The 15,007-nt window shown below is 35.3% G+C and overlaps 1 protein-coding gene across 2 annotated transcripts in view; it reads right to left on the bottom strand.

Annotated features, from left to right (window-relative positions):
* THSD7A (thrombospondin type 1 domain containing 7A) overlaps nt 1–15,007 on the bottom strand; it is a 267,649-nt gene that overhangs the window by 245,312 nt on the left and 7,330 nt on the right. For both annotated transcript variants that reach the window (XM_026841560.1, XM_026841561.1), the window contains exon 2: nt 4,547–4,669. The gene's annotated coding sequence lies outside the window, so the exon portion shown is untranslated. The remainder of the gene's footprint in view (nt 1–4,546; nt 4,670–15,007) is intronic.

The following is a 15,007-nucleotide window of genomic DNA, read 5'->3' as shown; positions in this document are numbered from 1 at the left end:
CAATTAGCACACATATTCCAGTAGCTTTAAACCTTTAATAATATTTACGTTTTTTTGCATGAGCTTTTTATGTCACCATGGTATAGGCCTAAGATACACTCTTTTAAGTGTTTAAAACACTGTTCTAAAAGAAATTTTACTACTGTACTACTTTTCATGAGTTGTTTAATTGCATTGCTTGTGAAGGATTGTGAGAAGAAAGGAAATGTGACTCAGCTCAAACAGCAGATCTATATATACCCATAAAATACAGAGTAAAGATTCAATGGAGCTGCATATCACATACATGTCACACCAATAAGAAGGAAACAAAATTATCATGCGACTTTTATAAGCGTTAATCTGACTTTCCATTTCAGTTCAATAGCCGATTTAGCAATATCAAAGAGTTTCAACACAGCTGCCAATTCCTCCCAGTTGGCTGAGAAATATTTCCTCCTTTCTTTCTGAAATATTAAACATTTAATTCCTAGGAAGAGGCACATGCCAGTGCTTAATTAGGGAACATTTTACAAGAAGTGCTAAAAATTGTCATCAAGACAGCAGGCAAACATTGACTTTTTTACAAGCAGAGCCATGCCACAGTTTAATTTCTGGTTCCAAAGCTCTTGTGGGCAGGCAGCTGCTGCTCAGGCAAGTAGAGAACCTTACTGCAAATCCCAGATTTCTGACACTTATTCAAACTGGCAAGAAACATTCCTCCTAAATCACTTCCAAATATTTGACAGCCTTACCATCCATTAAATGCATCTCGTAGAGATGTCCATGGATCAGCATATAATTCTTCCTTCCAGCTACTGAAAAATAATGTGATGTATAAGAAGCTGGGAGGGCTCCCAGGTCCACGATGCCTGACAGGCAGGGGTAAAGCAGGAATAAAAGTAATCAGGGTGAAGACACAGGACTGATGGGAGAAGGCCAGTTACAGGTTACACTGATTAATGGGTGGACACGAGACACTCTTCTTCACTAAGAAGCAGAGAGCAGGGTTAGCTGCTGGAGAGGTAGCAAAGAGATATTTGCAGTGAGAGTTGATGCAGCCTATTGCCAAAAGTCATGCCATTCAAATCTGCACAAGGGCAACACCAACTGCCACAGGCTCACAGGGAATAAATAAGAGAAACTGGAATTATTTTTTTTTCTTTAAAAAAAGGCAATAGCAAAATAAAGCAATACAACAATAAAACCCCAAGATACACTTTCTTGTCCTTTCCCAGAAACCCTACAAACATTAAGTAAAATCCTATTTTCGCTCTAAACTTGAAGTTCTAATGCTGGCTGTGACAGACAGGATTCAGTAATGCCATCTTCCTGAAGTGGAAGTGCACAGCCACTGCAGCGGGTATAGACACATACATTCAATTACAGAGGCAATCAGAGAGGATGAAAGACAGATTAGGTCCTCCCATACCCTGCCAGAGGAGCCGAGGATGGGAAAGAGGTGGTAGGGGTTAATTACCAGCTAGAACCCAAACTCTTTCTTTTTGACAGTTCAAAATGTAGATCTGTTTAAGTAATATAATTCTTGTCAAACACTGACACATATGTACTAACAGAAATGTCCGGCTATTTCAGTATTTTTTAAACTTTCTTCAGGGGGTCTGAGAAAACAGTGCTTTTCCTTTCATTTACACCCCAACACCCAGCCACACGATTAGAAAAATCAAAACCACCTCACAGTGTCAAAGACCAAATATTTGGCATAACCACATTCAAATAGTTTCATAAATCTGATACAGTTCACACTCTATTTAAGACATTGCGCTCTGCAGGAAAATAAAATCGTTCATAACATAGGAAAACTGTGTTACAGTCACTGTAAAATTTGTCTGACTCATTTTCAAAAAAAAGGGTCACCTTCAGCAAACACTGTTTCATCTTTTACGAGCTAAGACTACAGCATTTAGTCACACTGTTATGGCCTTAGTTCAAAGAGCCAAAAATGTCTAAGAGCCAGCCACCAAACAGCTGCTGTGTCAGTCAGAGCTGGGAGCGGACACAACGCCCAAGGCAACCGGGTGCTCCCAGACCTCTCTCATTGTGCTCCCTCCACTGTAAGGGATCAGCTGAGGGCAGATGTACCAGTGAATGATCCAGAACTTTATCTTGTTAACCAAAAAGAGTTTCCATTTTGAGATCTTTTTAAACTCACATTTATATTTGCCAAATGTTCAGATGATGTTTTCAAGCTCCATATGTCCATCAAGATGACATATTTCGAAGTTGTAGCTAAATCAGATCAGCCGATTAGGCTCAAAAAATATTCATTGCTTTTGCAATTTAAGACACACCGAATGCTCGATTTTGTTACCATGCTGTCATTTCAAATCTATATCCAAGAACATTTAGAAATTTTAATTAGATAAAGCAAAATGAGTTGTTGGAGAACTTTGGAAGAAATATTTTCTAACTACCACAACAGTTTTGTGTAAAAACCAAACAAAACATTCTCGTGTTTATTCAGCTGGTAAAGTCTTCTCTTATAGTAAGTTGAGCTGGTAGTATGACTAATCAAAATCTATTTGAACATCCATTAATACTGCCCAGTTAATCATCTGTTGGGTTTAGAACCGATGCCAAGCTCATTTTATACTCTCCATGTTCTACTGGCATAAATCTTTTAAACTATTTATGTTTTACCACTGAACAGATCAAAGTAAATGGTTCCTCTTATTATTAAAGATTTCTGGGGTAAGGGAGAGAAAAAGCCAACACTCATTTGCTGAAACCATTAATGGCTTTCATTAATGATCAAGGAAAAATTGTTAGAACCAGAATAAATAATGCAGCATTTCAAAATACAAACATAATGTTTCTCTGTTAAAAAGCTAAACTTTAAAGTTAGAATTAAAAATATGTATATTCCACTGTAACATTATCTTGAAAACATAATTTTTTAAGAAGTGAAATGGAAAAGAAGGTAATGCAACCTTCTATCCTTTTCCAGTCCATGGCTGAGTTTGGAATTCCCAACACAGATGGTAAAGAATATGAAATCCCCTGGGTTTGATTTTGACCCTGTCTCTTTTCAGCACCACACAACTCATTTCCTCAATTAATATCTGACAGAATCAGTAAAATGACATCCCTCTACTGCTACTATTACTTTCTTCAACCTTGATATCATGAACAAGAATGTAATTATGATAATGAACCAATTATTTTCATACAATATAGCAATCAAATAGATTACTACTCCCTCCCTTTTCTCAAGATAATACCTGAACATTTTGGGTTTATTTCATCTTCAATTGCTCGCATGCAATCATTATCATTAACATTTTACTTTGGGTTTATTTCTTATTTCTAAAATTAATAAAAAAGGAAACCAGTAAATATTTAAAATATCATAACAGCATGCAAGATGTATGATTTATGTAGGACAACAAACAAACATTTTAATGTTTGCAATATTTTACAGGATTTACTGGTATGAATTTTAAATGACAGCACATCTGTCTGTCAGGACAACTAACTGTCAATAATATAACAGCTACACCATCATATGCACTGCATATTTTATATAATTTATATAAAAACAGTGTTAAGGGTGTTAGAGACGATTTAATTATTTTTAGTGGTTTGTAGACAATCCAGCCATACCTGCCTTCCAAGGGACTTTCTGTACCATAATTTTTATAGTTTTCATAGAATATTGTCCAATAATTGTTATATCAAACCAAATAATTTGGAAAAAACATTGTTTGCAGCCTTCTGATTATGTAAATGAAGTGTCCAAGTTATTGTGAGGTCAGATCTGTCACATACAGTGGAAAAGAAAATCAGTTAGAACCAAATACATAAAAGTGACAAATAGGTTTTCACTCACTGAAATATAATTAATACAAAGCTGTTACCCTAGTCAGGCTATTGACTCTGTTAAAAAAGTGACTCAACAAAAAACTCCTGGCTTCGTCCCCAAAGATCACAAATTGACTAAACATCATGCTATGTTAGAGAAAATAATCTCTCAACTCCTGGTCAGAAATTATCTTTCCAACTTTGATCACTGTAGGATTTATGTTCAAACTGTATATACACGTAAGTTACAGAAGAAAAGAACAATATTTTTCTGCTACCATGATTACTTTTTTTAGTCAAAGCTAATTTACTCAAAGATAGATTCACTTATGATGAATTGTACAGTTTCACGATCAATTTTTTACATGGGAGACAACCTAAGTGCACAACAGCAAGTTAGCTATTATTGCCTAGAGACAGTTTTCTTTACTAAGACATATTTATAACTGAAAAAAAAATATAAACCTGAAAGTCTCTACATTTAATGTAGACAAACTGCAGTTTACTGTTATCCGCATAAGAATCATGTCCGCTTTCTTAGTCTACTTGTGGGACTGCTTTATGCAGATTGTAGCTCTATCTCTAAATCATGTCTCAGTTAAGCAAAGATAATTGCTAGTGATTTAAAACAACTTCAAATCTTCTGTAAGAAATATCAAAGAGTTGATAGAGAAGAAACAAACTAATATTCCTCATGAAATTCCTCTGTGTCTAAAAAGTCATAAGTAGTAGAAACTAAACACACCTTTCTGCCACAGTAAACATTCATTCTCCACTGCTAGCAAGGGACTTCACAATCATCATGATTCCACAGCATGCTAAATACCACCCGGACAGGTAACTTCTGTGCAGCAAATTCAGAAGAAACCTATAATTAAGCAGATAAAAAGTCAGAAGGCAAAAATTAAACAAATTACCCAAACGAGTTCTCCCAGTGATTCATTAAGGAGAGGCTACTGATGGACAGTGTGTTGTGATGATCTAAACTATGTACAACCAACAGTAAATCCAGCATTAATATCTCTGTATATTCAAGAATATATGATAATAAGCATATTTTATTGGCTTCCCCCATATCAAACCTTCGTGTGCTCCACATGGCCCTGGATGCTTTCTAATTTCCCTGAATAGACCAATATTTAACTCTCCATAGCATAATCATGTCTGGTAGGTCATGCCACACATTTTTTGTTTCTGTGAAAAATTTCTGCCAGGCAGCTGTTTTGAACCTTTTCTCCTCCCATTCTTTTTTCCATTTATGACATCCGATCGCATTATTTACATCCATCTCAAAGTACTAATTTAAAAGGACATTCCCCTGAATCATGGCTTAGCCCTGCCCATACTTTTCCAAATATAATGAGATTTTTATTTTGTCTTAAGCTATTTAAAAAAAAAAAAAAAAAAGTTACCTGTCAGGCATTGCTACCCCAAATGATTAAGATTAAATCTTTACAGAGGCTTATTAAAATCAGAAAGACCAACTTTTTGATAAATCAATCAGCCCAGGCAACCAACTGATATAAATGTAATCTAATATATTAAGTACAGCATATTGACACCAAGTAATGAACAGGACAGGCAGAATGAATCTGCATTTATACAATCACACCTTCACGTTTCCCTAGCTAGGAGAAATATGCCAACTAAACAGAAAAAGTTGTAACTGTTAGCAATTCTCTTTTGCTCCATTTGCACTTATGTTCCAATTCCTTTTCTGGAGTTCAGGAAAATCCTCAGCCTTATTGCTAATGTAACCTCCCTCTTCTGTCTTATGAAGAACAAGTTGAATATAAGAAGATGGACTGAAATAAGGAGCACTTTTTCCTTAGTTGCACCCATGTGTACCTATACTGAGAAAATTCTAGGATTATACCTAATCTCATTCGAGATCTTCCTACCCTGTTTTAGCTTGTACTATTAAAAAAACAAGAAAGAGATAAATCAGGGTCAGAAAACATATGCAGTCAAAATTTTATGCAAAGAATTTTTAACATAATTTAGATCTGACTGCACAAAATGTGTCTCTACATGTAAGCTGTAACATTATAGTTCTGTACTGACTACTTGAAAAAGGACTGCAGTAAGAAGAGACATGAGGTCCTTTGCACCCTCATGATAGTGGATAAAGCTATTTTATTTGAAATCCTACATTTCAGTATCATTTTACTTTTTCTTCATGTGGAAAGTTTAAAATAAGGAGCTGCCTGGTATTATCAGACAGCAATGCTGGTCTGTATATTAGTCTGCCACCACTGTCAACGTTGGGGACTTAGAGCTAGAAGCCTGTTGCAGAACAGAATGAAATATCCTTTTGTGGTTTATTTCACTTTACTGGCGATATGGTTAGGTACCTCTGTTCGACAGTAAATCTCTGTCAGTAATACAAGGCAGTGGGAATTGATCTTCCTGGGCTTTTAGACTTTTTTAAACTAACACTTTGGCTGGGATAGAGTTTATTTTCTTCACAATAGCTTATATGGGGCTATTTTGGATCTGAAATGAAAACAGTGTTGATAACACAGGGATGTTTTAGCTGAAGAGTGCTCACACAGCATCAAGGCCTTTCTGCTTCTCGCTCTGCCCCACCACAAGTTGGGAGGGGACATGGCTGGGACATCTGACCCCAGCTGATCAAAGGGGTATCCCAAACCATACATAATCATGCTCAGCAATAAGATGTGGGATAACAAGGAAGAACGGGAGACAATTGGAGTGAGGGTATTTGTCTTCCCAAGTGGCACAAGCATGATGGAGCCCTGCTCTCCTGGGGATGGCTGGACACCTGCCTGCCATGGGGAGAGGTTAATTAATCCCAGCCTTTGCTTTGCCCGTGCATGCAGCTTTTGCTTTACCTATTAACCTGTCTTTATCTCAATGCACAAGTTTTCTAACTTTTGCCCTTTTGATTCTCTTCTTCCCTGAGAGGTGTGAGCAAGCATCTGTGTGGGGCAGAGCTGCCCACCAGGGTTAAACCATGACACATATTTACTTTAATTCAGAGAATTTTAGATGAAGCTCTGTGGGCACAATTAGGAAGACTAATATGCAGATATTCAGATTAAGTGATGGAAATGAAATCTCATCCACATGCTAATGTTTGGTTTTGTCCACATAAATGGCAGCCTTTTACAGTAAAAACACCAAGAGTTTCACATGAGCACCATGAAACAGCTGATTATGTACAAACAAGTTAATTTGATTAATGCACACATCAGAACGGTCAAAAGCAAAAAATTGCTGTTTGGTTGAATCTCTGAACTGTTTAAAGTGAAGCCAATCAGCCAAATTTGATAAAGCAAGTTTATCATGAGGCTGATATTTCACATTCAGCTTTCAGCTTGAAGCAAAATTTTTATAGCCTGAAGAAAGGAATTGTAATAAAATGCTGACAAGCCCTTACCATATAAAATAGTTTGTGCTAGAGGGTGGATTGCCTATTCTTGACATTTCAAAATAAATGAATTTACATGTAAGGAATGAGATACAGCTCACATTGAGTAACTGTAACTCTTTATGTTTTTCTCTATTTGATAGATGTGAAATAAATAGCAACAAGATAAAGTTCAGATTCTTATCCCTTCCTAAGTTTGAAGTTGAAATGCTTCAGACTTCAACCCTAAGGCCAATTAGGTCTATTAAGCTTCACATGACAACAGTATTAAAAAAATAGAAATATCTTTTCCAAAAGCACAGACACATGTTCCTGTGACTCAGTTCCAACCCTATGATTTAAGTGCAGCTCCAATGATTTAATGCAACAGACAGTTGATGTAGATGTTCTCCCTACTCCTGTCACATAATTAAGGTTTATTTAAACAAACCAAAACAAAATAAAACTAGTTCTAAGCCTTCCCCTAATAAACAGTGGTGCCATAAACAGCATTCAGAAGAAACACATATGCAGTGAAGGGCTTTCATTTGCTGCCATTTACCACAAGAATCTGCAACAGATTACAGAAGGAAGCATCATGACACCAATCCAGCGCCCAAAACGTAAAAGCAAGAATATGAATCCTGTTATTTACTTGCAAACAGAAATCTGACTACTAAAATTAGAATGCCAGAAGTATCTCAGTTTACTATTCTAATACACAGAAGATCATGAGTTTAAATTAATGTCGAGGGACCTAAACAACACATGATTTTTTGAACAGTGTAGTAATTTCAGTTACTAACAGATACAAACCCAGGAAACAGGGATCTTCCTCAAACGTTTAAAGTAGCCTTGATGCGATGACCTCCTGTTCACCAGAGCATACATTTTTCTCATCCCTTGGCAAAGGGTACAGCTTAGCATAAATAGAAGTGTGTATTTTTAGTTGTGCTTGCCACCTTTGTGATGGTTTTATATAAAATCCCATGAACTACAAAAATAATTCATTACACTATTTTGCTGACAGCTGGTAGACTCTAAAACTTTCAATTTCCTCTTTTTTTTTTTTTTTTGATCATCATTTGATAAACCTCATTTTCAATAAGAACATGTCTTTCAATGTTCATTTGATTTATATCTGCTCATTTCCAAAACAAATGGTCACTACCAGGTATTTCTTTTCCATACAGACTTTTTCCCCTCCATATACATTGCAGTTTTGAATAATTCAATCACAACTGTTATACCAATAATACTATGAATGGCACATTTTTGCATTCTGTAATTACTGTGTAGATGCATTATATAGTCCTAGATTATAGTATCTAGTGTTTTCATCTTCTGTAGAGTTGAACTGTATGAATACATAGAGTTCATGCAATTCATTTCAAGATAACAAGCCCCTCTTGACAAAAGTTATAGTTTTCTAACGTAAAATATGTCCAGTGTGCACACACACAGAGCATTTTTGATAGCTCACTTTTTCTTTTTCCTCTTTTCGGTGTAACAGATTTGGAACTATTTGGTGTAACTATTTTGGAACTATTGAGAGTATTATGTGAGAAGTTTCCAAGTCTTTGGAAACCTGATCTGTAACACATATTATGTAATGAAAAAAATAGAAAAAATTAATGAACAAAACATTAAAAGTTATACATGATAGAGCTCAGAAGCTCATTGATGCAATTAAACCCAAACTGAAGTATAAAGTTAGATCTTAAACTCCTAATTTTGCATATGTAATTCCTTCTTGCAATTATGTGTCTCAGATGTTAGTATTCCAAATCCACTTCGGATCTCGTCTCTCTTTATTGTGTGTTTTTTAGTATTTACATATATCTGTCTCATCTGCAACTATACTTTTTATCATAACGCAGGATGGAGTATTTTTACAACTGTAAATTCTGTATATATCAGAACATAATAATAATAAGGTCAAAGATACCAATTTTACAAAGAGGCTTACATTAAATAAATTTAAAACACAGAATTCCCACCATAAATATTTTGGCACTGGAAGTTTTTCTTTAGATTTATTTAGACAGTCTGTGACACCTTGCACCTAAGCAGACTTTTATATGGACATAACTGCAGCCTTAAATGACATTAAAACCAGAATTTATATATATATATATATATATATATATATATATATAAACCCTTTATGAAATATTCTATTTCACAGAGATACCAGTTCATCTTAACAGAGATAAATAATAACAGACAGTAGGTCAGAGAGGTGAAGGTCATAGGTGAATGAGTAAAAAGGTAATACAAAGTGAACACTATGTTACAAGTATTGCAAGGTCCTGATGCAACTACTGGAAGTAAACTCAAAGGAAGAAATAAGGTTTTGTGCATAATCCATGTTCTTCACATGGGGAGGGCATGGGGATTTCTATTTCTAGTCTTCATAGTAATACTTCACTCTTGCCACTATGCAGAGAATTTCCTTTTCTAGCATTTACAGCACACAGTGCCCTTTGCCTGCTTTTTAAAGAAAATCTGGAAAATAGCTCCCCATATGAAAATGAGATCTATCTTTTTTATTATTTGGAGACATTTATAGGTGGCAGAGGGGCAAACAGTGAGTGACACCAGTGAGAAAAAGTAATTGGGATGATGATGTTTATAAATTAAGGCTCAACATACATAAAGGAAAAGGGCAATCATCCAACTTCTGCTTCAGCATTTACACAGAATATTTTATTGCAACTCTCCTTTTTCTCTGCCTTTGCTATACTTAACCAGAATGAAAATATGAAGTATTTAATTCTCATACCTTTTCATCTCCTCACATCATTACAATTTTGGTTCACTATCTAGTCTGCTTTATATCTGGTTTTGATGCCACTGAATGCCTGGCTTCAGGAAAAAGCAAAACAATTCCTGTGTGACTTTACCTAACGATTCACATCAGACTTCAGGGACTGAAACAAATTGAAAGTCTAGGAGATTGTCCTCTGTAAAAATACCACTCATTTGAATGTGATTTGGAATTCACCAAGGACTTGGACCATAATTTATATTTGCCAAGTATATGTTAATTAATTCTAATGACATTAAAATAAACTCTCATTTTGGTGCTATCATATGGCAAACAGAAATAAATAAAAATCAATTAATTCTTACTTTATTTTATTTCATAGTACTTATAAAAGGATCTAACATGATAAAGTTTCACAATAATATTATACAGGAAGAAAACATCAAAACAAGGTCTTCTGTAGACCATGAAAATCTGTCACTTGAACTCACTAAAAAAAATAAATATATCAGTTTTCAAATGTAAAAAGCCATGTTCTCAATAATATCTAAACCAAATTTGCTTTAAGATATTGTTCTTAGTAGATAGGGTACCATTACTGAATTTATATTTGGATCCCATTTCTTCCCAGATTCAAAGGATGCAACAGATTACTAATTAACATTATCTACAATTATTTTTATGTTACTTGATCATTTTAACACCTAAGTAAAGAGCTAATGACGAGTTAAATGTTGACATGTGGCTATACTTAGCATTTATTGGGTACGTGTATGAATACACACAGATTCAGCTTAATGAAAAATATTATTATCGGACCAAGTGCAATCTCTGTTATCATAGAGCCATCAGCAGATTGTTGCAAATTTGTAATCTTGAAGGACGTTTAAAAGTTAATAACAACACATTACTGTTATATCCATGTCACAAAAGTTCTGGTGCACTTTGTTGTTCAATTCATGTTTTCGTGATAGCACTTTTAAAACCAAAAGAGTTGCTACAAATCATCCTCAAATTGAGCATTATCCTTCCAAGCATTTACCTTGAGGAGCCCTCCATATCATTCAGGAGAAAAATTCTCAAAATGTTCATTGTCACTTTTCTTAGTTACTTGACTGACATCTGTGTGTAGAGGGCTTAATGGTTTTCCTGTGCACTGAACCAAAAGTATAAAACATGTAAACCCAGAAAACATATGCTCATTAAGTGCTAAACTAAAATATTGCAATCCACTGTGACACTGAGAGTAGGCTTTTTAAACTATTTACAGGGATTTAACTACAGAATTCATTAAAGTGAATGCACATCATACAGCTAAAATTTATTGCCATAGAAAAAGTTATCTTTAGAACATAGCTAATAAAATTTAACTATGAACTGTGGCACCTGAATATTCTAAACAGTCATAAGAGACGAAAAATGTTGTGAGGCTGCTGCATAAAGCTGAAGGAAAAACAGATCTTTATGATGCCTGTGTCCAGCAAACATGGTAATATATTATATGCATCTTATAAGTGTCTAATTATTTATGTTCTGTCTTATTTATTTTGACTACCTAAACTGCCTCTAAAGTGCCTATCTGTATTTGCATTTTAATGAATAATAATTGATACTTATTCAGACATTCAATTTGGATCTCAGAGGTTCATTTACAGATTAATATTTCTTATTACCTAAACCAAACTATTCACAGATATTCAGATTTGGGAATTAGTAGCAAGCAAGCAAGACACTGTGGATAGCATTATAATTTGGTCAACCTGTTAGCCTCAGCTTCAGCTTTTGCATTGCAGTAGGTAACAGCGCTGGTTGGAGATGTCTAGACTTTGCAAAGTTGCACTGTGGTTCCAGGGCAATAAAGAATTAGAGACTGCTTACTGAAATGCCTAAAGGAAGATTCCCATTTATGCCATTCTTACCAAAGTAAATTCTGTAAATCACCCAGGAGGAATAAGTAGTAATCACTGCTTTCTACAATTATACCAATAGTAAAGAAAATATTGGACTATATTGTGACCAAAAAGAAAAAAAAAAAAAAAATCAGATACCCAGGCTTGTATAAGTTTATGAACCAGACTGATCAGTATATGTTGTGCCTTAGTCTAACTAAGAGCAGTGAAAAAGTTCAACATTAATTTCAGAAAGTGCTTCCTACCTGGATTAGTTTATCTTATTTCTGATTTTGACAGTTAAAATTCAGTAGTTACTCCAGTGATTTCCTTACTTTGTTCGGCATTCTTTACAATAAAAAAAAAAAAAGAAATAAAAAATGAACTTTACTGCTATAGTAAATATGATTACATAATTTACAGCTGTGGATATCCACAATATAAAAACCAAACCTACATGTTGGAGCACGGCTTGCAGAGAGCAAGGCCATAGCTCCCTGCAGGAGCTGGTCGGCCATAGCTCCCTGCAGAAGTCGGTCCCAGCCACCTGAGGTTAACAGAGGAAAGAACCCAGGGTACAGTTATGTAAACAAGGATGAAGACCCAGGGCTCAGTTGTGCTAGTGAGGATTGTTGTGAGAACACAGAGATAAGTTGGGGCACATTATGACCTTGAGGGTGAAAGCAAAACAACCCATGGGAGAGAAGCAGGTTCACAGCAAGAAAGATGTTTATGCATACCAGAAAAGCCACAAGGGGCTGGTATATTATAATGTGACCTTTTAGATGTACCCAATGGCTGAGATATTATAATGTAGTTTCTTTAATGTATCCAATAGAGTTGCAAGTAGTGTATTGTAGAGTGCTTATATAAGGTGTGATTTCTTTCAATAAAGTTGAAGCTTGCTCTATCATTCACATTGAATCGGCTGCTTGCTTCCTCCGCCCGCCGCACCTACACAAGCCCAGAAATGACATTTTGATTTCATATTCATGACTGGTTGTCTGGCAGATCAGGTTTAAATGTCAAGCTTCTGTGAAGAGATTCCCCCCCAGCATTAATCTCTCTTGTCCATACATTCTTCTCAAGAAATTTATATTCAAACATCTTTGAAAGTACTTTGCATTCTTTACTTCTGTATCTCCCCATTTCCTGGAATAATGATGAACCTAATCTAAACCAAGCACTTGTGCAATGGGCTGCCCTATATTTTAAAACCAAGTGAAGGCTGTGCTCTCTGAACACTACAGTCTTCAGAATCTATCTAAAAATTCTACACAGACTCTGACTAAAAATAGACATAAGGTAGATATCTAAACTGGGCTCCTAGGGAATGCAGATTAAGGACAAAGTAAGTCATTCTCCAAGCTGACATCTAGAAAAATGAAATACACCCTAAAGTTTTTTTGTCTCTTTCTCCTGTAAGTGGAGCTTAGGCTAACTCAGCTATACACACTGACACTGTAGACAATGAAAACATATCTCTCCTTATGAAAGACAGTAACAAACATTATGAACTTTGAAAGAATTAGCAATATTTACATACAGATTTTGCAAAGACATTCTGCCTTAAGAAGGCTGCAGGTAGTGGACAGCACCCTTAAGCCATAAATGTAACCTAATCAAGAAAGGCATTACAAATATTTTTAAGAAACTTGGGGAAGATGAGGAAAAGTATTAGCATATGATGTCCAATGGTATAATCTCTGGGAATAAGGATCATCCAAAAAGAAAACTACAATCAAGCCATGTTGTTCCTGGTTATAAAAGATGAAGGTTCTCAAACAGCCTGGTCTAGAGATTTCCTTTAAATATAGGAACAGAGAAAGCACAGATCTCAGAATATTTTGGGTCACGTTGACCCAACTCAAAATCTAGGTAAGACACTGAAACTGATAAGAAGATTCATTACTGTTCAGTATAAGTTTAACTTGTAGTTCTGTATTTTTGTAACTTGGCTCTATTATTACAAATCTAGGTTTTTAAACATTCTTGTACCCAAATAACTTGTCCAGTGATGATCCCAATGCATCACTCCATCAGATGAAGCAAGACTCAAGGAAGGGCCATCAGTGCCAAGCACCAAAGAGGCGGTGCAGAGTTCCCACCTAGAGTTGGCCTGCCTGGCAATCCACTCTAATATAGCAAAGGTAATCAAAAAGAGTTACTGTGCTGGCGCTAACTTGATAAGTGTAAGACTACAGTATTTTGGCAAGAAGCAACATGCAGGAAAGAGAGACTATAACAGTCCCTTTTTACCTTGCTTAAGGTTTACTTCTTATTGTCTGAAAGTTGGTATGTTTTGCTGGAACCATAACTTACATTTCTTGCTGTTTGCTAAATTCAATATTTATTTCTATGAAGAGGCTGAAAACTGAAGAATTACCAACTTAAAACTTTTTGTGATGTTTAAGCATAACTGTTAGCAACCTCTGGCTTACCTAATTAATTTTTGTGAAGTAAAAAGCTAAGGCAAAGAAGAATTTCTATTGCAGCACAGCATTCTTTTAAAAATCCTAGCCTATTAACAATGTCAATAACTTTCCCATCTAATTATTTTTAAATAAGTGAGGAAATTAGTGAAGATAGGTCCATAGTGTTTCAAATATTTCAAATTACATAGCTGATAACGAAAGGGAGATAAAACAAATAAGATCAGAGTACACAGCAGTTGTAAAGAAAGCTTATAATAATTGCATAGCATGAGATGGCCTCTGGGTTGCAATCAATCAGGAACCCCTTATAAAATAATTATGCTAATACAGTGTAGTTTTCTGGTTGAAAAAGTAAGAGTACTAATACCGAGTGAAGTGTTTGCCCCATTTGATCTGATAAAAGGATTAAGGCAGGGAGATACATGGTTCCCTATGGCTGGATCCCTACGGCTTCTTTGCACAGTGGTTCTTGCAAACCAGTGTCACTGCTGCAGAGTTTTCAGGATGGGCCTGCAGCAACTTTTTTGATATGCTGATAACTCTGCTAACATAACAAAGCAAAAACATATGATAAAGATCATGATGTCTGGAGACTTGAAGAGAAATGGGACGTAAGACTAGTAAAGATAAACCAAATATATCCTTGTAAACTGATAAAAATGGTCTTAAATTAGCCAGCTAAACTTGATAACAATGAATATCAATGAATCTGAACATTTAGATGCAAAGGAACATTAAG

The sequence above is a fragment of the Athene cunicularia genome, assembly GCF_003259725.1.
Source record: "Athene cunicularia isolate RWA chromosome 2 unlocalized genomic scaffold, athCun1 chr2_part1, whole genome shotgun sequence".
Taxonomy (NCBI): Eukaryota; Metazoa; Chordata; class Aves; order Strigiformes; family Strigidae; genus Athene; species Athene cunicularia.
The sequence above is the reverse complement of the archived record's forward strand: the minus strand, read 5'-3'. Positions and strand labels throughout refer to the sequence as shown.